The sequence below is a fragment of the Hyperolius riggenbachi genome, chromosome 11 (assembly GCF_040937935.1).
Source record: "Hyperolius riggenbachi isolate aHypRig1 chromosome 11, aHypRig1.pri, whole genome shotgun sequence".
Lineage (NCBI taxonomy): Eukaryota > Metazoa > Chordata > Amphibia > Anura > Hyperoliidae > Hyperolius > Hyperolius riggenbachi.
Window position 1 is genome coordinate 108465986 of NC_090656.1, and position 27361 is coordinate 108493346.

At 48.0% G+C, this 27361-nt stretch overlaps 1 long non-coding RNA gene across 2 annotated transcripts in view; it reads right to left on the reverse strand.

Moving 5' to 3' along the window:
* Positions 1-27361, reverse strand: part of LOC137538706 (uncharacterized) — a 93198-nt gene that overhangs the window by 30480 nt on the left and 35357 nt on the right. For both annotated transcript variants that reach the window (XR_011024861.1, XR_011024862.1), the window contains exon 2: positions 14658-14747. This is a non-coding gene — a long non-coding RNA (uncharacterized lncRNA). The remainder of the gene's footprint in view (positions 1-14657; positions 14748-27361) is intronic.

Genomic DNA, 27361 nt, shown 5'->3' on the forward strand with positions numbered 1-27361 from the left:
AGGGGATCATTACCACTACAGCACCAAAAATATGCAATGCAGCTACTTCGGGGCACTAAGTCCCAGAGTAGAGTTCAAGCTCAGTTTTGCTAATAGTGGAATGTACCCGCATGAGTGTGAGGAGGGTGCTGCAGCAGGGAGGGTTAAGTACCTGAATCACCACCTCTTGCTGCCATGCTGCATGCTGAGCTACGTCCTCCCAGCATCTCCTCCTTCACAACTAGAATTTCTACTGTGGGGGAGAAAGTGTTGGGAGGATAGAGAGTAGCGTGCAGGGCATAAAGCTTTCCTATTTTTGTTAATGAGATAGCACATTAACCACTTAAAGGGACTCAGAGATGAAAAAGTATAATACATTTATACATACCTGGGGCTTCCTCCAGCCCCATCAGCATGGATCGCTTCCACGCCGCCGTTCTCCACCGCCTCTATGGCCGGTACCGGGTCTCATCACTTCCGCCGGACGCAACCAGTTGTATGCATGCGCAGGGACTCCCTCTGTCTTGCCTGCGCCTGCTAATAGTGGAATGTACCCGCATGAGTGTGAGGAGGGTGCTGCAGCAGGGAGGGTTAAGTACCTGAATCACCACCTCTTGCTGCCATGCTGCATGCTGAACTACCTCCTCCCAGCATCTCCTCCTTCACAACTAGAATTTCTACTGTGGGGGAGAAAGTGTTGGGAGGATAGAGAGTAGCGTGCAGGGCATAAAGCTTTCCTATTTTTGTTAATGAGATCCCTCTGTCTTGCCTGCTTCACGCATGCGCCTGCGCAGTCTAGAGGGAGTGCACTGCGCTTGCGTTGACTGGCCCTGACTGGCCAAAGTGGCGGGACCCGGCTGTACTGACGATAGAGGGGGCGGAGGACGGCGGCGTTGGTGCGATCCATGCTGATGGGGCTGGAGGAAGCCCCAGGTATGTATAAATTATACATTTTTCGCCTCTGAGTCTCTTTAAGCCTAACTGGATGAGTATTCTCATCCAGTGTTAAAGCGGTGGGTGCGCGCGCATGCCTGCGTGATCGCCGCTCAGACCCGGCGGCATTTCCGTTTTGGAGATCTATAAAGGTAGCAAGGCTTCCCCAAAAAAATGGCAGTGCCTGTATAAAATGGACATGACCCCGATCAAGGCCAAGTCCATTCATAACAAAGAACATAAATGAACTTAGAAAAAGAAACAACAACAACAAAAAACTAAACACTTCTTGTTAAACCAAGGAGTCTTTCTAGCGCCATCTTGTGGCAAAAAGTTAAATTACACACACCACTGATTTTTAATTAAAATAAATAAATAATGAAGTTAATCCCTTCCAAAGCCCAGTTACCAAGCAAATAGATTTCCAAAATTACATAAAGAGTTGCCTTAGGGACTCAGCTTTTTTTTTATATGTATGTCATGAGGGTATATTACTGATATTTTAGTACATAAGGGCTTATCATTGATGGGACACGAAAAAAAGCAAAACAGAAAAAATACACATTTATTTCCACATAATACATTGACGCCATACATTGTACTAGGAATATAATTTAATAATGTTACAATAATGTTGTGATTGCCGGGACTTACGGGCAAATATTTATCGTAGCATTGTCTATTTTAAAACTTTAGGGGATAAAATTGGAGAAATAGTGTATTTTTTCTTTTTCTTTTGTATTTGCCTATAAAATGCATAGAAAAGAAAGTAATTACTGGACATAAGTATAGCCTACGAAAATATTAATTTGTGGTAAAAAAAAATATAGATCATTACGTGTGATGAGTAGTGATAAAGTTATTGGCGAATGAATGGGAGGAGCACTGACAGGGGAAAATTGCTTCTGTCCTGAAGGTGAAAACACCTGCGGGCTGAAGTGGTTAAGGGTCTGATAGTGCTCCATAATATTTTTTTTCCTATCTGATTTTCATTCATTTTCAAGGATTTAATGGATGCCTGCACATCTTGAGCTGTAATGGGTGCACTCATTTGGGAAGATATGACTGAGTCAAAGCTGGGTAAATTAGCCCTGTTCTTCCAAAAAGACATGTGCTGCTTATTATGAACATAATTGACTGCATATGCAAAGGTTGTGCATTGATATGGGAGGCAAAGGCGGGACAAGGTCCTCCAGCACCCGAGGCTGAGACACCAAAGTGCACCCCTCCATCCCTCCACCCCAGCCGTCACACACTGATTGCTGTTAGACTAAGAGGAGCCACAGGGCCCACAACCTCCCCAACACCTTAATATCTAGTTCAGTGCTGTCCAACTAGCGGCCCGCGGGCCGCATCCGGCCCGCCAGGCCTCCTGTTGCGGCCCGCTCCTCTCCCCGGGATGCAGGCATGGCGTGCGCTATGGGCACCATGCCTGCTCCCTCTTGTGTGGCCTCTCCTGTGTCCCCGCTGCCTCACAGCTCACTAGCTCAGACCTCACAGATCGCGGCGACTGAGGCTAACAGAGTGCGCATATTACCCGCACGGAGTACGTCACATGCGGAAGTAAAATCAGTCACTTCCGCATGTGACGTTCTGCCGCGCGGGTGTTATGCGCGCGCTCTACTTGTTTCAGTCGCCGCGATCTGTGAGGTCTGAGCTAGTGAGCTGTGAGGCAGCGGCAGCGGGGCACAGGAGAGAGGTAACGGGCGAGGCAATGGGGGAAACGCCTGTCACTCTCACTGGGGGGCACCTGTCACTCTCACTGGGGGGCACCTGTCACTCTCACTGGGGGAACACCTGTCACTCTCACTGGGGGGCACCTGTCACTCTCACTGGGGAGCACCTGTCAATCTCACTGGGGGGCACCTGTCACTCTCACTGGGGGGCACCTGTCACTCTCTTACTGGGGGTACACCTGTCACTCTCACTGGGGGGCACCTGTCAATCTCACTGGGGGGCACCTGTCACTCTCACTGGGGGGCACCTGCCACTCTCACTGGGGGGCACCTGTCACTCTCACTGGGGGAACACCTGTCACTCTCACTGGGGGGCACCTGTCACTCTCACTGGGGGGCACCTGTCACTCTCTAACTTGGGGGGCACCTGTCACTCTCTAACTGGGGGGCACCTGTCACTCTCTAACTGGGGGGCACCTGTCACTCTCACTGGGGGGCACCTGTCACTCTCACTGGGGGGCACCTGTCACTCTCACTGGGGGGCACCTGTCACTCTCACTGGGGGAACACCTGTCACTCTCACTGGGGGGCACCTGTCACTCTCTAACTTGGGGGGCACCTGTCACTCTCTAACTGGGGGGCACCTGTCACTCTCTAACTGGGGGGCACCTGACACTCTCTAACTGGGGGGCACCTGACACTATCTTACTGGGGGGCACCTGTCACTATCTAACTGGGGGGCACCTGTCACTATCTAACTGGGGGGACACCTGTCACTAACTGGGGGGACACCTGTCACTATCTAACTGGGGGGACACCTGTCACTTACTGGGGGGGCATCTGTCACTATCTTTTGCCTATTTATGTGAAATGCTCTCTATTTATGTGCCTCATGACTGCTGAATTTGTCGTGTTGAGGGCCTCATGATTGCTGAATTTGTCTTGTTGGGGGCCTCATGATTTGTTGGGGGCATCACGATTGCTGAATTTATCTTGTTGGGGGCCTCAAGATTGCTGATTTTGTCTTGTTGGGGGCCTCAATATTGCTGATTTTGTCTTGTTGGGGGCCTCAAGATTGCTGAATTTGTCTTGTTGGGGGCCTCATGATTGCTGAATTTGTCTTGTTGGGGGTCACATGATTGCGAACTGCGAGACTATGGAAAAGCTGAATCGTCATCATGAAACAATAGCGTTAAACCTACTTTTTTAGCTTTTTAAAACGGAAAATAAAACTGGGAGGTTCTAAAAAACCCCACATTTTTCAGGAGTAGGATGGATGAAATTGTTTATCTTCACAGTTTATTTTCAACTTGGATTTTCCATAATGTTCATGTATGAGTTAAAACCTTTGTATGTAGTTTAAATTGCTGTTGCCACTTTGCGATAGATAAGTGACTTTTGGGTTGCAGTTTGGACACTCGGCCTCCAAAAGGTTCACCACCACTGTCCTAATCTAATGTCCCACATTGCTACATTCATGTAAATTTGTCTCCACCTGTGGCCACACCCGCATTCTGGTCCATGGCCACACCCATTCTCAACGGAACCCTTGTGGTTTTTGGCGCGCTGCGCGCGCCACACATCTTCACCAACATCTTAAATTGCATTTTGTGGAAAGTGCTGCCAATCTAATTGTCCTTTAATTGCATTTTTTCCTGGGGGGGGGGGGGGGGGGGGGGTCTGCGACTCTAGCAAGAACCTTCGGCCCTCCACCATGGGGTCTGAAAAAAAAATGGCCCTCCATGCCCATGAAGTTGGACAGCACTGATCTAGTTATCTGGCTTGCTGTCACTGCTATGTATCCCCTTTTCTTATTTCTTTCTGTTTCAAACACAATTAGGAATGACAGCTGAATGAATTGTGCTCCCCCTTCTACACTGCGCCCTGAGACTGGAGCCTCTCCAGCCTATGCCTCGGCCCGGCCCTGATGGGAGGACTGGGACTAGTTGCTTGAGGGGCAAACACAATCAAGTAGCCCTTCGAAGGAGATTGATGGGGAAGGAGAAGTATAAAAAAGTGGGTGGTTACAAATGTGTCAATTATAGTGTGAGGAAGTTCCCTGTGCCCAGCTTTCCATTCTCACCAGTGTGTTTCCTGTGTTTCAGCTTCCAGTTCTTTCTGTATAGGGATCTATACTACCAACTTGATTTTACATGACAGCATCCAGAAGCTTCCCTCTATGGTAATATGCATCTAACTTTTTGTGAGTGTGGATTCAGGTTTACTTTAAGGGGTTACATTTATTAAGGTCTGAAGTGGACACAGTAGCCATGTCAGTGTGTCATAAAATCTGCTTCACTCAGCTCCCACAACAAAGAAGAACAGTAAATACAAGTGTTTTGACTTCTACTTTTCAAGAGACCTTCCCCTGCATTGGACTATGATTTAACTGCCTCATTTGCATAGAGAAAGCACTGAGGTTTTCAACCCGTGCAATGGAAAATAAAAATGGTAAGAAAACAGAGGCAAGTTTTAAGTAGACCAGTGGCGTAACAATCACGCCTGCAAGGGAAGCCGCCTGGGGGGAGGGGGAGAAAGACAGAGGGGGGGGCCGTGGTTTTGGGTCCTGCCGCCCGCTCATATGCATAAACAAGCGGGCGGCCGCAGGAAAACAAAACACACACGCTGTGTGCTCTAGCTGGCACCTGGGCGGCAGACTCACTTCTTCTATGTCCTGGCTGACTGCTGCTTCCTTATCTGGAACACCCCGCCCCCTCAAGGATGCAGGACATCCTAACGCAATCCCGTCCCTGCTTCCTGCTGGGACTCCACGTCCGACTCCTACAGCCTGGAGGAGGAAGACACAGCCACTTGTAAAGACTGAGACACAGTCTGCCTGCAGCTGCAGCTGAGCCTAGAGAGGGACTTGGGAAACAGACACAGAAACTAAGCAGGGTTAGGGTATTTAAAAAATGAAAAACTAAAACCCATAAACTTACAACATAAAGTCCGTCAGTCTCCGAAGCACGGGGCTTCGGAGATTGAAGCACTTGGTGTTGTAAGTGTATGGGTTTTACTTTTTCATTGTACAACTTTTTGCGGATCACCGCAGTATAAATCCACGTTGGGCGGGTGGCGCTGCGGTTCTGACCGGACGTAAACTCTACGTCCCATTCACCGCGTGCCCCCGCCCGACACTAGTGTTGTCCGGATCATGAACGGTTCAAGTCATTGATCCGAATCTTTTTTGTGAGTCGAATCATCCGAATCATCAAAATGAGTGATTCGGATCGCAAAAGGGGCGGGCCAGGAGCGACACGCCCCCCCTCTCAGCGGGCAGCGGGGTCCTGGAAGCAGAGCAGAGATGGATCGCTCTGTTGGAGGGGAGCCAGGGACAGGTAGATGAGAGAGGGGACATGGGTGCCACTGCCAGATATGTGTAGAGCACACATACTGGCTGCAATGTGCTGCTCATTACAGGCTGTTTGTTCTGTAGTTGTGCACAGTGAACAAATTGGAAGCTTTTGGCTCAGCTCAGCACAGCTCAGTAACTTTGCAGGCACTGTGATTGCAGGGCAATATGATCCTCCTGCACTGCTCTAAACAGCTGCACTTCACTTCTGGGAATGCTTTGGGGAATGCTTTCTTTCACTGTGCGACGTTTGCATTCAAAGTATACAGATGAACATATAGGTGAAATATATGTAAAGCATATGATTGCAGCATGTGGGTATTGTGTGCAAGCAAACATTTCTGCTCTCTGCTCGTCCCTCCTCCCTTCTCTGTCCATCTTCTCCCCTTCTCTGTGTGTCTAACCCCCTCCCTTTCTCCTGTCCTGCTAGTCATTTCACCCCCGAATGCTTCCCTTGTAAAATGATCCGAGATTCGGATCAAAGATCCGGATCTTTTCAATGATCCGATTCGAATCATCCGGATCATTGAAAAGATCCGAGCTTCGCATCTCTACCCGACACTGCTACTCTCGCCGCTTTCCACCCGCCGCAATTAGCAGCCCTGCCGTATCTATGACGGCAGAGCACTGTGAGCCGGGCAGTTTTCATTGGCTCCTGGCCCTGTCATCCCTGTAAGCCAATCCCATTGGCTTACATTGAGTGACAGGGTCAGGAGCCAATGAAAGCGGCTCCTGACTGGTGCACAGCACTCTGCCGTCATAGAGATGGCAGAGAGAGCAGCTGGCCGCGGGACAGAGTGGCGTGACCGGCGGGAGCGGCGGATTTTTCCGGTGATTCGTCGGGATGCGGCGTTTTAGCGTACCAGCAGCCTCTGGTCCTTAAGGGGGCAGAGGCTGCTGGTACCAAAGTGGTTAAATACCCTAACCCTGCTTGGTTTCTGTGTGTGTGTGTAAGGGGAGGGCTGTCTGCTATCTGTTTTAAGGGGGGTGGGGGTGCCTGCTGATGGGGAGGGGGGTGTTGGGGGTGCCTGCTGATTTCTGGGTGTTTTTTTTGTGTGGGGGGGGGCTGCCTAATATCTGTTTTATGGGGTGGGGGTGCCTGCTGATTTCTCTTTTTCTGGGGGGGGGGGGGGCAGCTGATTTCTAGTGGGGAAAGGGGGTTAGATATGTGTGTGCCTGCTGATACCTGTTTTGAGGGGGGGGGTGCCTGCTCATTTCTTTTTTTTGGGGGGGGGGGGGCTGTTTAACATCTGTTTTGAGGGGGATGCCTGTCTGATATCTGTTTTGGGGGGAGGTGCCTGTCTGATTTCTGTTTTAAGGGGAGTGCCTCTCTGATTTCTGTTTTGAGGGTGGGGGGGGGGGGTGCCTGCCTAAATTGTTTTAGGGGGTGACTGTGTGCTTGCCTGATTTCTGTTTTGTAGGGGTGGGGGGTAACTGACTGATTTCTGTATTGGAGGATTGATTTGGGGTGGAGTTTTACAATTGGGGAGGTCGAAGCAGGCAATTTGGGTGCCCACTAGTGCAAGAACTGTGGGCGCCACCATAGGGGCCCTTTTGAAATGTCAGCTTTGAGGGGTAATGTGGGACTGCAACGCCAGCTATTTATCATTACCCGAGGTATTCTGTTTCTTTTTTCTTACGGCGATTGGCGGTTAAGGTTAGGCGTGGGGAAGGGGAGGGGGGGTTAGGCACTAAGGTAGATGTCGGGTAGGAAGTCTGTCTGTGTGTCTGTGTGTTGGGGTTGAAGGGGGTGGCCCCATCCAAAGTTTTTCAGGGGGGGGGCAGTGATTCCTAGTTACGCCCCAGCCTAGTACTAAATGTACCCAAGTTTATCTCATCATGTCTCATGTTATTTCAGTCAAGCTGTAGTTCATTTCACACCACTGATGCTGCACTCGTTTTTCTGGATAATAACATGAATAACTGAATGTTTGCCAAGCTGCTGTTTTGTTTAGATTACATTACATAAAGATAAATAAGAGCAAAAAAGTAAACACTAACAACTCATTGTAGTAAATATACAGTACATTTGACCTAATCCTGCTAAAGATTATGATTTATTGTACTATGTGAAATTAATTGGACTTTCCTAACCTTTGCTGAACATCAAGGCTGACATTGAGGGTAAATAAAGGATTTATATGAGATAGTAAAACAGTAGTTTGACTTTTTAAAGCAGAAGGCATTTGCGATTATTCATGTTGGGCTGGAGTGAGCTCTGAGGCGTGCACTGATGAGGCTCAACCAATCTGAAACAGCCTGTATGCATCTGGGATTAGTTTGGCTCAGTAATATTAACAAGCTGACACCTTGTGGCATTCCAGAGGTTCTGCAGGTGTGTTTAGCTATCAGGGACAACAAAGAGATGATTTGCATATTCAGCAGTGATGCACTATGGGACACCTCAGAGCTCACTCCCACCTGAATAATTGCAAATACCTTCTGGTTTAAAGTAAGCCTGAGTTTGAAAAAGAAACAATAAATTATACATACCTGGGGCTTTCTCCACCACCATTTAGCCTCATCGGTACCTCACCGTCCTCCCAGGTCTCCTGGATCCTCCGCTAGGCATCCTGGTAATTCGTCCAGTCAGCGCAGTCCAACCACACTAGCTCCGGTGCTACGCTCCCGCCGATGGGAGCATTCTGTGCCTGCAGCAAGAGTGCGGCGGGAGAGCTTGTGTGGACTGCGCCTGCACTTACCGCCGGAATTACCGGGCCACTTAGCAGAGGATCCAGGCAGCCTGGGAGGACGGCGAAGGACCAACGAGGCTGAACGGAGCTTGAGGAAGCACCAGGTCTGTATAATTTTTTTAATCTCTGGTACACTTGAAGACAAAAGTCTGTTTTGCAATAATTGCATTTTAGTAAGGAGGCTTTTTAGTCTATTACACACTCTTAAGAGTAGAGATGTCGCGACGCGAACCTCCGATGTTTGGTTCGCGAACCTTCGCGGAAGGTTTGGTTCGAGGAAAAGTTTGCGAACCGCAATAGACTTCAATGGGGAGGCGAACTTTGAAAAATAGAAAAAATTATGCTGACCACAAAAGTGATGGAAAAGATGTTTCAAGGTGTCTAACACCTGGAGGGGGGCATGGCGGAGTGGGATACATGCCCAAAGTCCCGGGGAAAAATCTGGATTTGACGCAAAGCAGCGTTTTAAGGGCAGAAATCACATTGAATGCTAAATTGCAGGCCTAACGTGCTTTCAAAAATCTTGCATGGGTATACATCAATCAGGGAGTGTAATTAGAGTTCTGCTTCACACTGACACACCAAACTCACTGTGTAACGCACCGCAAACAGCTGTTTGCATAGTGACGGCCGTGCTGGACTGGTACGCACCGTGGCCAGAGTGTTGGCCGTAGCGTTTTTCAAGCCCATATGGTCGCCGGGCTGTGGTAGCTCAATGATAGAACAACAGTGACTGTCCAGCTGATTAAATTTGGTCTGACCACAATGAAGCAACGACCTTATTATCTTTTGTGTGCCACCCCCACCCGAGACACTCAAATAGCCGGCGGTCATTGCTTCATTGTGATACGCAAGCCCCTTCACCGCGGCAAGGTAAGGATCACGAAGGGGGATGGGCACATGTACATGCCTTTTGTTTTTTTGTTGCAGCCGCCCGCAGTGCAGCCAGAAAAGTTAGGCAGGCATGTACACGCACCAGAAAAAATAGTGTAGCGGCCTAAAAATTCAGGAATCCGCCTAGAGTCCTGGACCCTGTTGGTGGTGGCGGAGAAGGCAAGCGGCCTGCAGGCAGAGATGCTGTGTGTGGGGACTGACTTAGTCTTCGGTCGTGCAGTAGCCCTCCGGGATACATTCCTCATTCATTTTGATAAAGGTCAGGTACTGAACACTGTCGTGACTTAGGTGACTTCTCTTCTCAGTAACTATGCCTCCAGCTGCACTGAAGGTCCTTTCTGACAGGACACTTGCGGCAGGGCAAGAGAGAAGTTTTATGGCAAATTGGGACAGCTCTGGCCACAGGTCAAGCCTGCGCAACCAGTAGTCCAAGGGTTCATCGTCGCTTTTTGCAGTGTCTACATCCACACTTAAGGCCAGGTAGTTGGCTACCTGACGGTCCAGGCAGTGGTGGAGGGTAGATCCGGAAGGACTATGGCGAGGAGTTGGACTAAAGAACGTCTGCATGTCCGACATCACCCTGAGATCGCTGGAGCGTCCTGTCCTTACCTGCGTGGACTTGGGAGGAGGAGGGTTACTGCCAGTGGTACCTTGATTGCGTTGTGCAGCCACATCACCCATAAACGCATTGTAAAGCATCATCGACAGCTTGTTCTGCATGTGCTGCATCCTTTCCGCCTTCTGTTGAGTTGTTAACAGGTCCGCCACTTTGTGCCTGTACCGAGGGTCTAGTAGCGTGGCCACCCAGTACAGGTCATTCGACTTGAGTTTTTTGATACAGGGGTCCCTCAACAGGCTGGACAACATGAAAGAGGACATCTGCACAAAGCTGGATGCAGACGTACTCTCCATCTCCTCTTGCTCTTCCTCAGTGACGGGACGCAACTCCTCTTCCTCCCCCCAGCCACGAACAATACCACGGGAACGTGGAGCAGCAGAAGCCCCCTGTGACGGCTGCCCCGATTGTTCTTCTTCTTCCGCCTCTTCCTCCTCCACAGAAACACCTTCCGCATCATCACCATCATCAGAGTCTGACTCCTCTCCTTCCCCACACGACTTCTCTTCTTCCTCCTCCTCCCCCCTCTGTGCTGCCACAGGTGTTGTGGGAACATCGGGTTCGGGTGTAAATGGCTCCCACGACTCCTGCTGCCGTAACTCTTCTCGTTCACGCTCCTCCACCACTCTACGCACGGCACGCTCCAGGAAGTAGGCGTAGGGGTCAAGTCGCTGATGGTGCCCTCATCGCGACTCACCAGTTTGGTCACCTCCTCAAAGGGCTCCATGACCCTGCATGCATTTCACATCAGAATCCAGTTGTTAGGCCATTTTCCCAGATTGTGTCCTTGTACTGTAATGATACAGGTACTGGGTGACGGCTTTCTCCTGGTCTAGCAGGCGAGAGAACATCAGCAGGGTCTATCGCAAATCAGGCGTCTCACCAGCAAGTTGTTTCTATGCTAAATGTCCGCAAAGCGTGCCATGGCCTTGTAAGAGCGCCTGAAATGCCCACACAACTTCCTGGCCTGCTTCAGGACGTCCTCTAAGCCTGGGTACTTGGACACAAATCTTTGCACGACCAGATTCAGCACATGTGCCATGCAGGGTATGTGTGTCAGCTTTCCCAAATTCAACGCAGCAATGAGATTGCTGCCATTGTCACACACCACGTTGCCGATCTCAAGCTTGTGCGGGGTCAGCCATTGCTCCACCTGTTTGTTAGGAGCAGCCAGGAGAGCTGCTCCAGTGTGACTCTCCGCTTTCAGGCAAGACATGTCTAACACTGTGTGACACCGTCGTACCTGGCATACAGCATAGGCCCTGGGGTGCTGGGGCTGTGTAGCTGGAGAGGAGATCACGGCACCAGCCAAGGAGGAGGAGGAGGATGACGACAGCGAAGCGGTGGTAGCAGGTGGAGAGGAGGTGGCTGGAGGCCTGCCTGCAAGCCATGGAGGTGTGACAAGTCGGTCCGCTGCGCAGCCACGTACTCCCTGCTTGCTGCCATCGGTCACCAGGTTGACCCAATGGGCTGTGTATGTAATGTAGTGGCCCTGCCCATGCTTGGCAGACCAGGCATCCGTGGTCAGGTGGACCCTTGACCCAACGCTGTGTGCCAGAGATGACACCACTTGCCTCTCAACTGCACGGTGCAGTTTGGGTATGGCCTTTTGTGAAAAATAATTGCGGCCTGGTATCTTCCACTGCGGTGTACCAATGGCCACAAACTTACGGAAATCCTCCGACTCCACCAGCTTGTATGGTAATAGCTGGCGAGCTAATAGTTCCGCCATGCCAGCTGTCAAACGCCGGGCAAGAGGGTGACTGGCAGACATTTGCTTCTTACGCTCAAATACTTCCTTCACGGACAGCTGGGTACGTGAGATTTGGCCTTTCCACGGCTCAATTTTTGCTGGCAGAGACAACAGATGGCTTTGCTCCGATCTGAGACACACACGTGAAAAAATTTCCAAACCGCTGAGCCCCCCTGGGGTGATGGTGCTCGGTGGCATCAGCAGCTGACGTTGAAGGGCATGTTGGCTGGCTGGCCATAGCTGGCGATACATGGCGCCGGACACTGCCCCCAGCTGTTTCTGAGGACGAGCTCCCTCTGCTTCTATCATGGAGTCGTCTCCTCCTACTCCTCTCTGACCTGTCCTCCTGGTCATCTCCTCTACCGGGAACATATGTGGTATCCGTATAATCGTCATCATAATCCTCCTGGCCAGCTGCGCTTTCCTCAGACACCTCCTCAACTGCACCAACTTCAGGTGGTCCATCATCCCCATCCACACACATTACGTCCATACTATCGCCACCTAACTCAGACGTATGAGGTGGTGTACCTGCGCCTTCTTGTTGTTGTTGCAGTAGTGGCTGGGAATCAGTGATTTCACCACCACCAAATAACTCCTGCGAAGTATCAAATGCAGCGGATGTGGTGCTTGTTGTAGCGCTGGTGGCTGCGGGAGATGAGGTGTTCTGTGTTAAATATTTAAGCACCTCCTCACGATTTTGGGAAGTGATGGAACGTGCCTTCTTCTGAGCACTGTATTTTGGGCCAGGTCCGCACGAAATCACAGCAACATCACCTCACACAGCCACAGACCTGCCGGTGCCTGGTGGCCTTCCTCTGGGTCTGCCTCTACCTCTTCCTCTACCTGGTTTGTCCATTTTGTCCATCTCGGGGGGATGCTAGGTATATGCAGTGAGGTGGGTTCACTCAACACAACAGGTAGTTAGATGCAGTGAGCTGGGTTCACTGAACAGTAAAGGTACTTAAGATGCAGTGAGGTGGGTTCTCACTCAACACAACAGGTAGTTAGATGCAGTAAGGTGGCCAGGTGGGTTCACTCAACACAACAGGTAGTTAGATGCAGTGAGCTGGGTTCACTCAACACAAAGCTAGGTATATGCAGTGATGAGGTGGGTTAAGTAAACACAACAGGTACTGGGGTATATGCAGTACTGGGTAGTACAATGTGCAGCTCCCTGTCACACACACAGGTAGTCACTGAATGTGCTGGGCTGCTGGCAGTGGCACACACACTATCAATTAGCAAGGCTGTGCATGCAACAAAAGGGTCAGTTTGACACACAGAAAAGAAAATATGTACAGGATGAGCTCTGAAAAGAGCTGTTGCTGTTGATGGGTGCTTTAAAAGCAATAATAATCAGTCAGGAGCAAGCAAAGCAGCCTAGAACCTAACTAATCTGTCCCTAGGAGATAAAGTCTGCAGCAGCTGTCCTTTTCCTCTCTCTAGCAGGCACACGAGTGAGGCTAATGGCCGCCGGACCCTGCCTTATATAAGGGGGGTGGGGCTCCAGGGCTTAGTGTAGCCTGAATGGCTACAATGTGCCTGCTGACTGTGATGCAGAGGGTCAAAGTTGACCCTCATAGTGCATTATGGGGCGAATCAAACTTCCGCAAAAGTTCGCCTGGTGCAGGCGAACGCGAACCCCCTAAGGTCGCCTGGAACCGTTCGCCGGCGAACCGTTCGCTACATCTCTACTTAAGAGTTCTGGTTCACCATGAGCTTGCTGGGCAATGTAAATACTGTATGAGATAGTAAAAATTGTTCTAGCTACCAAAATTCATCCACTAGGTGGTGCAATTTCCAAGGTATCTGAAAGGCAGTACTAGCAGCAGTAATAGTAGTAGCAGTAGTAGTGTTATGAAATACAGTATAGCGAGTAGCGACATTATTTACGGCTCTGTGCAATCTAACAAACATAAGTACATAATAGACGCTGGTACATAATATCAGGATGGCAGACAACAAATGCATCTAGCAATGATGGGCAGATTCGACCAAGAGACAAATCTCTCCCTAATCAGATTCGATTAGAGAGAGATTTGTCTCTTGGTCAAATCTGCTGGATCTGTCAAATTGACCGTCTGCCCATACACCGCAGGCCGATTCCCTTTCAATTTCATGCTGAAATTCATCCGAATCGGCCTTGTGACGTTGAATCTGCCACCCCACCGGCCCGACGCTGTCCCCCTAATCATGTGTTATGTGCCCCCAGCGCCCTATACATTACCTGTCCTTGTCTGCCGTTTATCCGCCGCTATCTCTGAGTGCACTCCTTGCTCCATACACGCACTACTGGTGACGTCACACACATGCCCCCATTACTCCGGCAACCACATGGGGCACATGTATGGACGAATGACTGCGCCCGGAGCCAGCGGAGGACAAGCGGTGGCCACAGGCAGGTAATGTATAGTGCACAGGGCACCGAGGGTGGGGCACATTGCACATTAGAGGGGACAGCATCAGGGGTTTCGTCCCAATATAGCTTACCGTTACCACTGCGCACCCGATCGAGTAAGCCGACCCTGCACCTTGCAGCATGTCCAACCGATTAATGCAACCAATTTCCTCCCAAAATTGGTCACATAGTCGATCTGGCATGCACTTGGTGGCCCCAATTTTTATCCGATTCTGATTATAATAAGCAAATCAGATGGTCGATCAGCTGCTAAGTCGTCTGATGTATGGCCATCTTTACAGTGATCACATAAACAAAACACACAGCAAATGACAAGAAACTAAAGGGAACAGCGCTTACCTTGCAAGCTTACAATCACCACTTTTAACGTGCACATAAAGAGATTTGTTTGGACAAGAGATGACAAATCAGAGGTAACTGCAAAAAAAGCTACAGAGAGAATAATGCAGGTCAGGCAGGAGGGGAGAGGAAACTCATACAGGAATCTGTGTATCAAATTCTCAGGATGTAATAAACACAAATTCTAATTCTCATAGGCTATTCTATATTAGTACAGTCACAGTGGAAGCAACAATGTTCTATTTCTATGACTGGTGATATACTGTACATTAAAGAGACACTGAAGCGAAAAAAAAATGATGATATTATAATTTGTATGTGTAGCACAGCTAAGAAATAAAACATTAAGATCAGATACATCAGTCTAATTGTTTCCAGTACAGGAAGAGTTGAGAAACTCCAGTTGTTATCTCTATGCAAACAAGCCATTAAGCTCTCCCACTAAGTTAGTCGTGGAGAGGGCTGTTATCTGACTTTTATTATCTCAACTGTTCCTGGACTATTTACTTTTTCTCTGCCAGAGGAGAGGTCATTACTTCACAGACTGCTCTGAAAGACTCATTTTGAATGCTGAGTGTTGTGTAATCTGCACATATTATAGGATAATGCAATGTTAGAAAAAACACTATATACCTGAAAATAAAAGTATGAGAATATTTTCTTTGTTGCTAATCTTCTAGTAATTATTCATAGTACACAACCAATTCATTATATCATATATTTTTTTTGCTTCAGTGTCTCTTTAAGGCTGGTTTCACACACGGTGCAGTGTGATTGCCCTGCGGCAGGGGAGCCCACCTCAGGACTATCACACCGCACCGTTTTATGTTGAACTTACCCTGCGGCAGAGTGCGCCGACAGGGTGATTTGATTTGTGTAGCTCCGCCCCCACTCAGTCACCTGTTCCCTGCTGGACAGGAAGTATTTCACTGAAATGTGAATGAACGGTGCATGCCGCACTTCTACCGCATCAATCTAAATAGACTATTGCAGTGCCATCGACTCCTATGCAATAGCATGTCGAGCAGTACTGCGTTGCCGCTGCGTCATCCGAAGTACTTCCATCACTTCCTGTCGCACTGCAGGTAGTGTGGCCAGTCTCATAGAGACTAATAGCCACTGCGAAATGGGAGTGGTGGGGGCGAGCTCTGTGACGCTATAGTGTGAAAGGGGCCTAAGCAAACCTGTGACTGTAGGGAAGGAGAAAAGTCAGATATTTACCTCAGTAAAGAGAAGCCTCTTGATCCTCAGGAACCATTGTGGCTGAGAGAGCCATACACGCCACATATTTTAACCACTTCAGCTCACAGGGTTGTTAACTTTATGCATACGAGCAACTTTCACCTCCCATTCATTCGCTGATAACTTTATCACTACTTATCACACTGAAATGATCTATTTTTTGTTTTTTCCACCACCATTTAGGCTTTCTTTGGAGGGTACATTTTGCTAAGAATTATTTTATTCTAAATCCATTTTAACAGGAAGATTAAGAAAGAAATGGAAAAAATTCATTATTTCTCAGTTTTTGGCCATTATAGCTTTAAATGCATACATGCTACCCTAATTAAAATCCATGTATTTTATTTGCCCATTTGTCCCGGTTATTACACCATTTAAATTATGTCCCTATCACAATGCATTGCGCCGATATTTTATTTGGAAATAAAGTTGCATTTTTTTCAATTTGCGTCCATCACTATTTACAAGCATATAATTTAAAACATTATATTAACATACTCTCTTGACATGCATATTTAAAAAGCTCAGACCCTTACGTAACTATTTATGTTTTTTTTTTGTTTGTTTTACTTGTCATTTTATAATTTTTTTAAATTAAAAATTTTATTTGGGTAATTTTTGGTGTGGGGATGTAAACAGCTAATTTTCAACTATAATTTAATGTATTTATCTATTTAAAAAATGCATGCGGGTGTAGTTTACTATTTAGCCACAAGATGGCCACAGTCAAAAAAGCCCTGGAAGCGTGCGATGACTTTTCCAGGAACTAGAATGAGGACAGGGAACTTTTTTTTGCAGAAAGACTGCGGTCTCTGATAAGAGACCGTCGGTTTTTCTGCGGGGGACTTAGATTGACGAATGGGCATTATATTGCCATTCATTGATCGGGGGGCTAACGGCGGGCACACTAGCAGCAGCACAGCCTATCTGGACGAACATATGGTTAAAATGTATTCCCGTGAAAGCCATACAAACAGTTTCAAACGAAAAACAAGTACAATTGGAGAGGCCGTTAGTTTTGGAGGGTGTGTGAGTAAGCTAGTAGTGCACACACTGCACACTACAGCAATAGCGTGCCTACTAAGCTGCGCTGCTTGAGCAGTGCAGCTTAGTGAATCAACCTCTACTGATTTGTCTGCGAGGCAGATGCAGCCATCAAAAGAGCCACATCTGGCTCACGAGCCATAGGTTCCCTACCCCTGCTCCAGAGGCTTCCCATGCCCTCCTCCAGACCACCGGGACCATCTAAAAGTTTAAGGCTTTGCTCCTGTATGGTAACAAAAGTGGCTGCACTGCACAGGTGGATGAAAGCTCACTCCTGCACAGTAGCATGCAGCTGCTTGTGCGCATTAGAACAAGCAGAGCACAAGTTGAGCAGGTGTGAGCCTTTCTGCACCTACACAGTGCGGCCATGCTCTGTCCACAGGCCTTTGTTGGGGGTGTTCAGGGGTCTCAACGCTGGAACTGAGGTAAATACCATATCTGTTTGGGGCACTTTTTTCCCATTACAGGTATACATTAAATACATAAGAAAAAACATTCCTTATTTGTTGATTTCCTTTCTTTTAATAATGAAAAATAGCTGTACATAAAGTATTAAGTTCTTAGAAACAAGTTAAATACTTACCTCAACCATGCTCTTCAGCCCTTCCTCATTATCTTCCCCCCCCTAAATGATGCTGTATTCTCATCTTCTATTTAGTCTCTATTATTCCTGCTGGATGTCAAAGCAGAGAAATGTTACCTTGGAAAACCTTGTCAGATGAATTAGGTGGCCTTCAGCCGACTTCCTCCCACGCAGAGACCTGTCTGCATCTCTCTCACAAAGACAGCGCATCATCCTTGCATTCCTCTGTTAATTGCTGCAAATTGCTAAATACCTACAGGATCATTTCTGCAAATCATATCAAGTGTGTGTGTATGTAGAAGACATTTAGTGAAAATTACATGTTTGTGGGTCATACAATATACTGAAAATGATGTGTGTGTGAATGTGCATGTAGGTGATACAATATACTGAAAATTATGTGTGTGTGTGTGTGTTAATGTGCATGTGTGTGATACAATATACTGAAAATGACATGTGTGTCTGTGTGCGTGCGCGCCTGTTAATGTGTATGTAAGTGGTACAATACACTGAAAATTACGTGTGCGAGTTAATGTGCATGTTGGTGGTACAATATACTGAAAATTATGTGTGTGTGTGTGTGAGGGATAGCGGACACGCTGCCAGCATGCATATGGCAGCGGGCTCCGCTTCCCAGTCTTTCACCGCCGGCGTGCCGCCGAGCGGGGCTGTGCAGTCGGCGGAGTCCGTATGCTCGGCGGACTCCGCCGCGCAGTTGCCTTCTGTGGGGTCCCTTTCGCCGGCCTTACCCGCCGCAAACCGCGCGCGTGCGCGAGGAGGCAGGATCTTTATGCCTCGAGATCGGGGAGTCAGCTGACCGGGCCAGTCAGCTGACTCCATCTCCTGTGGTGATTGGCTGGGGCTCTGGGGCGGCGCAGGGCAGCTCACTTGCTACATATAGGACTTGCTAGTCAGTAGCAAGTTGTCTGCTGTCGTGAATACATCCGTGTTAGCTCTCAGACCTTAGCTCAGTTTCCTAGGTGTTGATACCAAGGACGTCACACCTTAGATTGGGATTGTATTGTATATTTCCTGTGTTTTGACTCTGGCTTTCCCTGACTACTCTTTACGCTAATCGCTCTTGTACTTCTGCCTATCTGATTCAAGTTGCCGACCCTGCCTGTTTACCGACTCTGAATCAGCTTTCCGTTTCTGTACCTCTGCCGCCCTCTCTGTTGCCGAAAAGCTCTGCTTGTCTGACCTTTCTCCCTTCAGTGGAACGTCTCCCACTGACGGGCTATGTCTGAGGCTTGCCTCCCCAAGACGCTTGCCCCGGCAGACGATTACTGCCAGGGGCTGAGATTCCTCTCTTTGTCTGGGTTTGAGGATCTCGCATACGGGGTTCCCAATCAGAGGTAACCACACCTCTGAGGAATTGCCGTGTGGTGGATATTTCCACGAGTTTTCGAAATATTCCTGTCTCTATTGTTATTTACTGTGTTAGGTGTCCAGAGGTTAGTTATACTTGGATTATCGGTGATTCTGCAGATCATCAATAATCAGGTATATATCTGCATTCTTGGTGATACTGCAGATCACCAATAATCAGATACTCTCTGTGTGCTGACACCGATCGTTACAGAACAGCAGACCACCATTATGGAAGCATTACGCAGCCAGGTTGAGGCTTTGACCACCTCGGTAAATAACCTCATCGAGGTGGTTAATACGCAACAAACCCAGATCAATCAACTGACTGGGTCTGTGCAGGTCCTTCAAACAACTGTTACCACAATGCAATCCCCTTCGGTCACTGATCTTCGTATCTCAGTGCCTGAGAAATTTGTGTGTGTGTTAATGTGCATGTGTGTAACACAATATACTGAAAATGATGTGCGTATGTTAATGTGCATGTAGGTGGTACAATATACAGAAATGACACGTGTGTGTGTGTGTGCATGTGTGTGTTAATGTGCATGTAGGTGGTAGAATATACTGAAAATGGTGTGTGTGTGTGTGTGTGCATGTTAATTTGCATGTGTGTGATACAATGTACTGAAAATGACGTGTGTGTGCGTGCGTGCATGCGTGTGTTAATGTGTATGTATGTGGTACAAAATACTGAAAATTATGTGTGTGTGTGTGTGTGTTAATGTGCATGTAGGTGGTACAATATACAGGAAATTGTGTGTGTGTGTGTGTGTGTGTGTGTGTGTGTGTGTGTGTGTGTGTGTGTGTGTGTGTGTGTGTGTGTGTGTGTGTGTGTGTGTGTGTGTGTGTGTGTGTGTGTGTGTTAAATACAAATAGTGTAAGGCCCGGATCACACTTGCGTTAAGCGGCAAACGGATCCGTGAAAATGGATCTGATTACCGGTCGATTGGTCGGATCTGTTTTCACTCCATTTGCCTTCAGCGGATTCTGTTCTGTTTCCCCATATCCTACCAAGACCCCCATCAGCAAAGTGAATTTTGCTAGATAGAACGGTCCGTTTCTTCACTAGTGTGAAGAAACGTTCCGTTTTCTCATTCCCCCCAATGCAGTGCCTCAGCTTCCGTTTCTGTTCCGCTGGGCTCAGCGGACCGGAAAAATTGCTGCAGAACCAAATTTGCGGTCCGTTCAGTAGATCGTGCAGGACGGATCTGTTCTAACAGAACAATGTGAACAGTTCCATAGGTTAACATTAGATCCGTTCGCATCCGCTCCAGATAGATACGCGAACGGACCGTTTTTTAATGCAAGTGTGAACCGGGCCTAACAGACTGTTACTCAGTGCCATAGCAATAGGTAATGCACAGGTTGTGACTGCACCTAGACCCCTGGACCTAAGGTCCCCTCCTACAACCGCTATATTAGCTCTTTATAGGTACAACAGTATATGTGCTTTAAATTGTGGTATTAATTACCAAACCATTCCTTCCTCTGCGTATACCTCTTTCACAGGGGCATAGGGGCCACGGCCGCAGCAGTCGCCTGTGTGACTGGGCCTGGGACCCCTGAGGAGCCCGCTCGTCCTTCCCACGTGCTGCCTGGGCGGATGCAGAGGCAAGCACCAGCAGAGGCAGAGGCCACATCAAATACTTACTTTGCTACAATCCCTGTGCTGCATCTACAAACTTCTTCCTGTGCTCCTGGCTGTAAGAGCGGCACGCGGCCGGACTGCACTGACTGGCTGAATTACCGGGACTCCTAGCAGAAGATCCAGGTGGCGGAGGAGGACAGCGAGGGACTGATTGGCCTAAAGGGGGCTAGAAGAAGCCACAGGTATGTATAAAACTTTTCTTTTCATCCGTCTCAGGATGGAAGCCCCAGGTATGTATAACACTTTTCTTTTCATGCGTCTCAGGTACCCTTTAATTCGTAGTCACCAAACCAAATTTTAACAACATATCAAATGATTTGATTTCATGAGCAAAGAGAATGCGTACATTTGCATAAACCAGCATCAATGCAGAATTATTTCCATCTCATTGACCATCTGTATTAGTGACACGGCTCATCAGGCTTTATTCTTACAGCATAGATGTTATTTAGTATATATAAGAGATTTCTGTGTACACATCATATATATACTGTACAGTCCCAATCAGATGTGTATATCTGACTTTAAAAATATGGGGAATGCTTTATTGAAGCAGCACAAGTAACTAATTTTGATTAGATTAGATTATTTCATTTTTGTGGACTAAGCACAGCTATTACTGTATATATAAATTATTTATAATGAATATTATCTGAGAAATAGAACATTTTATCATATTTTCTATTTTAAATACAGTTTAAATTCATTAGGAGTCGGAGTCGGTGCATTTTTTCCCGGCTCCTCTCATACCACTTCAAAGGGAACCAGAGATGAAGCACCCTCATGTATTTTACCATATATATCAGTGGAAACATTGGAGAAAACACCTACCCTGCTCTCTGTTTCATTCTTCACTGCTGAGCCTGCTTTTTTATCAGCCCTGATAAAATCCCTGAGTGAGCATTCACTCTAGCTTTGCTTAGGAATCATTATAGCTGAGTCTGTCTTCTCTGGTGTCTTTTCAAGCCCAAGCCTGTCCCCCTTGTGGCTCTGCTCAGGAATTATTATAGCTGAGTCATTATAGCAAAGCCAGACTGAATGCTCAGTCGGGGATTTTATCGGGGCTGATAAGCAGCAAGCTGAGCAGTGAAGAATGAAACAGAGAGCAGGGTAGGTGTTTTCTCTAATGTTGCCATATATATGGTAAAATACATGAGAGTGTTTCGTCTTTGGTTCACTTTAACTATAAGCCAGGACCATTGACACTTTCAGATAGAGTCACTTGTCTGTTGACCTTGTTGTTCTGGGGTGTTTGTAATGTACCAGGATTTATGTGGGCCCTCTGTCTATCTCACAGATCTACAGGGTCCCATCCTGCAAACATTGAAAAGCTCCTGCTGCTAACCACTGCTGCTACCAGGAGTTTGGCTATGCAGTACCCAAACTTTACCGCCGCTAATGACGCAGCCACTGCCAAGTTCAGCTACATAGTATTATTTTATTTTTATTATTTCTTTATATAGCGCCAACATCTTCCATATCCATAGTACAAAGCAAATAATGGGGAACATAGATACATGAGAGTTTCAAGACATTGTACAGTCAGCAATACAAGAAAATACATACATAATACAATACAATACAATAACATTTCTATAGCGCTTTTCTCCCATAGGACTCAAAGCGCTTAGGCTCTCTCAGATTCAGTAATTAGTAGGATGAAGTATTCACACAACAAAAGTTATATTTCTGCAAATGCCAAACTGAACAGGTGGGTTTTCAGTCTGGATTTAAACACGTCCAGGGATGGAGCTGTCCTGATCTGTTGAGGTAAGGAGTTCCAAAACGTAGGGGCAGCATGACAGAAGGCTCTGGGACCAAAAGTTTCCAAGTGGACTCTGGGTATGACTAGATTATTAGAACCTGTTGATCTGAGAATGCGGGGATTGCTACGCAGCTGCAACATATCTTTCATGTATCCAGGGCCTAAATTATTCAGGGATTTAAATGTCAGTAGGCCGATCTTGAATAGGACCCTCCATTCTATAGGTAGCCAGTGAAGGGAGTGCAGGACTGGCGTTATGTGGCAGTGACGGGGTTGGTTGGTTAGCAGTCTGGCAGCAGTATTCTGTATCAGCTGTAGTCGGTACAAGACCTTTTTTGGAAGGCCAGTGTAGAGAGCATTGCAGTAGTCCAGTCGGGATGTGATGAAGGCGTGGACTAAGGTTGGCAGATCTTCTGGGGGTATGAGGTGCTTGATTTTTGCAATGTTCTTCAGGTGAAAATAGGATGATTTCACCACAGCAGAGATTTGAGTTCTGAAGTTTAAATCCCAATCAATTAGAACTCCCAGGCTACGCACATGATCAGAGCTGCACAGATCCGTGCCTCCTATTCCCAGTGGTGAAGACTGCAAGTTAAGTTGTTTTGTTATCATGCTCTGCCCTCCTATCAGAAGGACTTCAGTCTTGTCTGCATTTAGTTTCAGCCAGTTGTCATTCATCCATTGCTGTAGTTCACGTAAGCAGGCGTTTATAGTTAGAGTTGGGTCTGTCACACCAGGCTTGAAGGAAAGATATAGTTGAGTGTCGTCTGCATAGCAGTGGTATGTCAGGCCATGTTTTTGGATTAGTTTTCCCAGCTATAACATGTAAATCGTGAAAAGCAGGGGAGAGAGGATTGAGCCCTGGGGCACCCCATACCTAAGTGATACATAGAAGATATGTGGCTTTATGATATCACCAATATTGGTACACATTCATATCATAAATTGCAGCACCCCAGTGAAACAACAGGAGGAGGTCCCTGCCCTTGTGAGCTTACAAACTAAAGTAGTCGATCTTTTGTGCTTCCGCCACTAGCGGCATGCCCGGCTGTAGCCAGTGATTATTATAATTAATGTTTGCGGCTGTGGCAGTGTCCAGTCCAATTACTGAGCTGCAAATCACTTCCAAATAACCTACTCCACTTCCCCTCCCTGATCCCCAAACAAGAAGAGTGTTTCATCTACAGCAAATATTTAAAATCTGATACCTGTTTGAGCCGGCTGTGTTTCCACGTGCTGCTGGATCACGTGCGGGCAGCGGGAGCGGCCAGTGTAGAGTCTGCTCTGATGGTCTACTGTACTCCAGGTTTAGCCTGGGGCGGATGTGCCCCCCCCCCCCTTGCTATATGGGGAATGCATCTGCCTGCCCGGGATTATTGCGGATGTGTAACGATTGTGTAATTCTTTCCATGGTCAGCGCACAGGATGCCCGCTGACACTGCGGAAATCCTCCACAAGCGTATAATCTGAGAGAACCCAGCAATGGTGCTATGCACCTGTAGAGGGGAATTCCTGCCGGCAGATGGAGCTGTGGAGAACAGAGGAACAACCCCTCTGTACTGCCACAGATGCCAGATAGGAATTGTACGAGGGGAAGCAATGCATGGCAAGATAGCCCTTAAAGAGAGAAAGCACAGAGACAGGATGTATGTGTGTCCACCAATCTAGTCGCCACCCAGCGACGATGAACACACAACAGTGAAGACCAAGTGGGAAAGCAATCGCAAGAGATGGCGATTGCTAACAGCGACACAGGACCGAATAAACACAAAGAAGGAATGTATGTATGTCCACCAATCTAGTCGCCACCCCGCGACAGCGAACACACAACAGCAGAATTCAAGGGAGAACGCAATTGCAAGAGATGACGATTGCTAACAGCGAAACAAGACTGAGTAAGCACAGAGATAGAATGTATGTGTGTCCACCAATCCAGTCACCACCCAGCAACGGCGAACGCACAACAACAGAAATGAAATGAGAACGCAATCGCAAGTGTAGCGATTGCCAATAGTGACACAAGACTGAACTAGACAGAGCACAAGTATAAAGAAAGAGCACAGGGACAGAATGAATGTGTTTCCACCAATCTAGTCGCCACCCAGCGACGGTGAACACGCATCAGCAGAAACAAAGTATGAATGCAATCGCCAGACTGGCGACTGCCAACAGACACAAGACTGAGCAGGACAGAGCACGAGAGTAGCAAAAGGCACAGCAAGCAACAACAATAAGAACATCAAGGAAAATAACAAACGCTAACTAAACGCGAACACCGCACTCAGTCGCAACAGCGAACGCGTTTAAGCATGATCACCGCGCGTTAGGCACCCAGTGATAAGCGTGCCGCCCTAACTAACCAATGACACACAAACACGAAATTAGAGAACGCTTGCTAAATGGTTACCTCACCGAGCCTACAGCAAGCGTTCGTACAAGACAAGACAGAGAGAAGGAGCAGCCAGCAGCAACCGCAGCTCTGGCCTACACTCCCAGACAGAGTTCAGAAGGAACCACCGCTGCTACCGCTAGAGCGAATGCGATCCAAACAGACAAACCGATGGGGCTACCAGTAGCAACCGCTGCTCTGGTTAGCACCCCTGAGGCAGAATACAGAAGGAGGCACTGCCACTACCACTAGGGCTAATGCGACCCAGACAGATGGAGCAGCCAGTAGCAACCGCAGCTCTGGCCTACACTCCCAGACAGACAGAACGATTCCCTGTCGACCGCCGCTGGCGACAAGGCAATCGAGGCAGAGAGGGAGAACAAGGCAATACAAATAATACAACCTGACTGCACTAGAAGGAATGCCTAGTGCAGTTCCCAGGAATTATTCTGAGATATTCTTAGCAAACGACAGCAAGGCTGACACTCTAGGAGTGTTTGCAGGAACAAACCTTCATGACCAGCAAAGGATCCTGGGAGAACATAATATTTATACTGCAAGCCTTCAAAGAAGGCAGCTAGGCAATTTGCATGACAAGTGTATGCAAATTCCTCAGTGACAGAGCAAGTCTGAAACTTGCAAAGTAAAGACAGGTCTCTTTTCCAGAGACCTGCAGCCCTCAGACTTAAGGAATGGTCAAACAGCTGTCTGCCTGTGCAGACAGCTGAGCGGATCATTACAGTTCCCCCCCCCCAGAGACGGCTTCCAGGCGTCTCTCAAAACTCAAGACTCATGAAGGTCGGGACAGCCAGACTAGGCCCACTTCCAGAGTCAATCCTCCCAAAACCGACCTCGTCGGAAGCAGAAGCCACCAAAACATGCCCATCAGTACTACAAGTCTTAGCGTAACACCCATCAGAACTGTGAATGCCAGAGAAGAACCCATCGACACCCTCCGAGCCATGCCCGCCACCTTCCAGGGACCGTCCAAAAATACCAAACCTGCCACAATACCTATTTGAAGTGTCCCTTTCCACAGAGAAGCCATTGTTGATCTCATCCAGGGTACCAGGAAATATTTCTCCCAGAATCTCCCAGAACACTTTGCAAATTCCTCAGTGACAGAGCAAGTCTGAAACTTGCAAAGTAAAGACAGGTCACTTTTCCAGAGACCTGCAGCCCTCAGACTTAAGGAATGGTCAAACAGCTGTCTGCCTGTGCAGACAGCTGAGCGGATAATTACAGAACGGCATTGAAGTGCGGTCCGCTCACTGCCATGGATCCTGCAGATCCGTTACAGCGTGACAAGTGTGAACAGCTCTTATTTATTAAATAAGAGCCATTCACTCTTCGTTTAGCAATAAGCGGAGAACAGACAGAAAATGCCTGTTCTCCGATCAAGAGGGAATGTAGCCCAAATGTAATGTAAGCACTGTATTAAACTCATTGGCACCATAATGTGTCAAGCTCTTCTTATCATGTCAATGGGTGCAAGTCTGATGTTCATGGCTCACACATACTTATCTAATCTTCCTGAACAAACAATAAAATCATCTCTGAACAGCAGCAAATAGGGAAACACTTATAAAACCACTTCCATAATATGGTGAGCAGATCACCCCATGGCCTGACTGTTGGAGTCTAAAGTACACAAAGATAAGACAATTTATCTGAGGTCAATAAGAGATGGCATGGCACACATCCAGCTTTTACTGTTCAAATAACAAAACAACTACCAGATTACCCTTTTATCACTTTCAGTGCAAATTAATCTGGCACCTAGCTTAAAGGGAAGGTCCGAGGAAGGGGAAAAAAATGACATTTGAGGTGCGTACACACCCACTACTGCCATGAATGACAGGTCCTTCAGACCCTCCCGCTGGGCGGGCGTTCAGCCGACAGTAGAGCGTGTGTACAGTCTGTTGGCAGACCGATAAGGCTGAGCGGATCGTTCAGAAAAAGACTTATCAGTCTGCCGACAGACTGTACACACGCTCTACTGTCGGCTGAACACCTGCCCAGCAAGAGGGTCTGGCGGACCCGTCGTTCATTACTAACCTGGGGCTTCCTCCAGCCCCTTGCAGCCAACATGTCCCTCGCCGCAGCTCCGCTCCCAGTCGCCAGCCCGGGGTCCCCGCTGGTGCAGAGGCCGACTTCGCGAGGTCCTCCTCTAGTGTGCCTGCGCGAGCGCCGCTGTCAATCAAATCCATGTTGTCTGGAGTGTACTGCGCAGGTGTTGTAGTTCTCTTCCTGCGCAGTACACACCGGACAACGTGGACTTGATCGACAGCGGCGCTCGCGCAGGCGCAGTAGGCGATGGCCTTGCAAAGTTGGCCTCTGCACCGGCCAGCGGCTGGGAGCGGAGCTGCTGCGAGGGACATGTCGGCTGCAAGAGGCTGGAGGAAGCCCTGGGTATATAAATGTCATTTTTTTCCCCTACTCAGATATTTTCTTTAACACAACTGTACTAAAGGAATTATTATTGCCAGGGGTGTTGCTAGTATCCTAAGAAATCCAGGGCACTTTTGGGTCCTCAAGCCGGTGTCAAAATGGGTGTGGCCACGCACCACAATGTGGGTGTGGTCATGGGTGGAGCCAAATTTACATGAACTTAACAGCAGTCTAAGTAGGCCTGTCCAGCAAAATGTTGGATGAAGCCCTC